The 3,804-nt window shown below is 52.8% G+C and overlaps 1 pseudogene; it reads left to right on the forward strand.

Annotated features, from left to right (window-relative positions):
* Positions 1-3,804, forward strand: part of LOC103270603 — a 29,241-nt pseudogene that overhangs the window by 10,215 nt on the left and 15,222 nt on the right.

The following is a 3,804-nucleotide window of genomic DNA, read 5'->3' on the forward strand; positions in this document are numbered from 1 at the left end:
TAACTGGATATGGTGGCTGAAGTCTGTTATCCCAGCACTTTGGGAAGCAGAGGCTAGAGGACTGGCAGATCTCAGGAGTTTGAGATCAGCCTGAGCAACATGGCGAGACCTCGTCTCTACAATAAAAAAAAAAAAAATGAACTGGGCACGGTGGCACATGCCTGTGGTTCCAGCTCCTTGGAAGGCTGAGGTGGAAGGATCACCTGAGCCCATCCAGTTGAGGCTGCAATGGCCATGACGTGCCACTGCATTCCAGCCTGGGTGACAGTGAGACTCCCACTCAGAAAAAAAAAATGCAAATCTTGCTTTGATAATCTCCAACTTAGAAATTCTTCTAGGAGGAAGGGGACAGGGCCGGAGCTAGCAGGCACGGGGAAAATGGCGACAGTGGGACCGGAGGGAAAGCGTGACAGGGGTGTATGCAGCCGTGGTCCCCAACGTGTTGGCCTCTGGAGTGACTGGGAGTGTTTCAGTCGCTCTCCATTTCCTTGGCATTCTCAGCATCTCAGACCACTGGATCCTCGTGCTGTCCCAGGTGGGGTGACCTATGTGATTGGAGCTCTAATTAGGAAGCAGGAGGGCCAAAACGTGGAGGGGATGATCTCCTTTGATTTGCTGTCCCACACTGGAAGAGTAGATCATCACTGATAAGGAATATTATTACACCAAGGAGGACAGTTTAAACAGGTATTCGAGGAGCTGGAGTTTCAAGGTTGGCATACCACACGGGGGCCACCCGACCCCTCCAACATGCACGTTCATAAGCAGGTGTGTGAGATCACTGAGAGCCCCCTCTTTCTTAAATTGAACCCCATGACCAAGCACACAGATCTTCCAGTCACCGTTTCTGAATCTGTCATTGATCTAATCAACGGAGAGGCCGCAATGCTGTTTGCTGACCTACACCCTGACCACAGAGGAAGTTGAAAGCATTGGTGTGGACCATGTGGCCCGAATGACAGCTACAGGCAGTGAAGAGAACTCCACCGCACAGTGCCATCAAGATGCTGCATAGATGCATCAAGCTCGTCTTGGAGTGTGCCAAGGCCTCTGATGCAGGAGAGGCCTGCTTTAACCATGAGATCCCGTGGGAGGCCTGTGGTCTGTGCCACTACTCCCCAGTGCTCAGCACAGACAAGTTCAAGACAGATTTTTATGATCCATGCAATGACATGGGGCTTTTGGCCTTCCTCAGAGCCATTACCATGAACATACAGCACCACAAACCAGTTCATGAACAAGTTCAATGTCCTTTACGATCGACAAGGCATCAGCAGGCGAATGCAGGGCTCTTCTTTTTTTTTTTTTGAATCGGAGTCTCACTCTGTTGCCCAGGCTGGAGAGCAGTAGCAAGTCATGGCCACTGCAGCCTCGATCCTTCCGCCTCAGCCTTCCCAGTAGCTGAAACTACAGGTGTGCACCACCACGCCCGGCTAGTTTTTTTATCTATTGGTGAGACAAGGTCTCGCCAAGTTATCCAGGCTGGTCTTGAACCCATGGGCTTAGACAATCCTCTTGCCTCCACCTCCCAAACTGCTAGGATTACAGGCATGAGCCACCGCGCCCAGTTTAGGAGACTCTTCTTCTAATGAGGGTACTTGAAGGAATGATGGACAAGGGTCAGACAACTGTACTAAAGGAAGGGCATGGTACTTCCTTTAGAGAAATGACTGCTTTTAATAAAGGGAGAGCAGTCCCTCAGCACCAAAAAAATTCTACTAGATGGCTCCCAGGCCAGACACCAGCCGCCGCCCCAGGCTGTCTCTGCGCCTCACTGACACCCATTCTGTTTCTGCACGTCCCCCTTGCCCCCAGCCTGCAGGGACTACCCGGCTCTCATCTGTTTGCTGTACGAACTCCAACCCTTTCTTCAAGACTCATGCTTTCTCCTCGGAAATCTCCCCCCACTTTCTGGAAACAGCAAATTCTTTCTTGCAAGTGGGTTTGTAATTCCGGAAGATGTTTAGAGCTCGGAAGCGCCCAGGGTCCCTTGGCTACCCCTCCACATGTCTCACTTGGGCGATCTCTCAGGACTCAGTTACAGATCTGAGGTAGGGATCTAGAAGGGAGCTGCAGGCTTGCTTTCTTGGGGCTGAACCTAGAAAACTAACCTGTGCTAAATGAAAATGAAACCAGCCAGGCTCGGTGGCTCAGCCTGTAATCCCGCGCCTTTGGGAGGCTGAGGTGAGTGGATTGCCTGAGCCCGCGGGTTCGAGACCCGCCTGGGCAGCGAGACCTCATCTCTACAATAAATCAAAAAATTTACCAGCGGGCGTGGTAGTGCGCGCCTGTAGTTCCGGCTACCCGGAAGGCTGAGGCGGAAGGATCGCCGGAGCCCAGCAGGTCAAGGCTGCGGTGGCCGGGAGTGGCCACTGCACTCCAGTCTGGGTGACAGAGTGAGACTCCAACTCAAAAAAAAAAAATGAAACCAAGTAATGGCCAGTCAATAGAACCTAGGAACTGCTACCGCCTCCTTCCCCCACCGCCAGCCTTTCTCTGCCCACCTGCCCTTCCTTCCTTCCTTCCTTCCTTTCTTTATTTTGTAGAGACAAAGTCTCACTTTGTTACCCAGGCCACCTGAACCTCCTACATTTGTTTTAAACACGATTTATTAATGCAATACTGTGTGAGAACTGGGATAAAGAAAACCAAGATGACTGGGCGCGGTGGCTCACGCCTGTGACCTCAGCACTTTGAGAGGCGGAGGCGAGAGGTTTGTCTGAGCCCAGGGGTTCGAGACCAGCCTGGCCAACTTGGCGAGACTTTGTCTCTACAATAAATCAAAAAACTAGCAGGGTGTGGCGACGCTTGCCTGTGGTTTTAGCTACTTGGGAGGCTGAGGCGGAAGGATCGCCTGAGCCCATGAGGTCGAGGTTACGGTGGCTGTGATTGTGCCACTGCACTCCAGCCAGGGTGACAGAGTGGGACTCCAACTCCAAAAAAAAAAAAAAGAAAAGAAAAACCACTTCCCCAGGCCCTGCCCCAAGGAACAGCACAGCAGCGTAGGACTGGGGTTGAGGGGCCACTCTTCTCTTTCTGCTTAAATGAAATTGCCTTCCGGCAATCTCATGCCTGGCATCAATCCATGGAGTGCAGCACAGGCGGGCATGCTGGGCCCATTCTGTACCTGGAAAGCCAGAGCACTGTGTTCCTGTCACCCTCAGCTTTGCAGTCCTGGAGTCAAGACCTTCCAGCCCCGCCTCTGCCCCTCACTTCTCCTCCAGTTCTTCACCACCAGGTGTTATCAACTACCCCCTGTGTGCCAAGTAGTGTCCCAGCCCTGGGGAAGCAGCGTCAAGCAAAGTAGAAACACAGCCTGGACCTAGCATGGTCCTGTCCTCAAAGAAGTAAGGCTTAGCCGGGTGTGGTGACACACACCTGCAGTCCCAGCTACTCAGGAGGCTGAGGCGGGAGGATCGCTTGAGCCCAGGAGTGCAAGACTGCATTGAGCTATGACTGTGCCACTGAATTCTAGACTGGGCAACAGAGCAAGATCCTGTCTCAAAAAAAAAAAAAGGAAGGTCATAGGTAAGAATGTACAGAATGAAGCCAGGCTCGGTGGCTCAGCCTGTAGTCCCCTGCCTTTGGGAGGCTGAGGTGAGTGGGTTGCCTGAGCCCGCGGGTTCGAGACCTGCCTAGGGAACTCGGCGAGACCTCATCTCTACAATAAATCAAAATGAGCCGGGTGTGTAGCGCGCACCTGTAGTTCTAGCTACTTGGAAGGCTGAGGCAGAAGGATCGCCAGAGCCCAGTAGGTCGAGGCTGCGGTGGCTAGGAGCGGCCACTGCACTCCAGTCTGGGTGA

This window comes from Carlito syrichta, unplaced genomic scaffold (assembly GCF_000164805.1).
Source record: "Carlito syrichta isolate Samal-C Ts95f unplaced genomic scaffold, Tarsius_syrichta-2.0.1 Scaffold309881, whole genome shotgun sequence".
Classification (NCBI taxonomy): domain Eukaryota; kingdom Metazoa; phylum Chordata; class Mammalia; order Primates; family Tarsiidae; genus Carlito; species Carlito syrichta.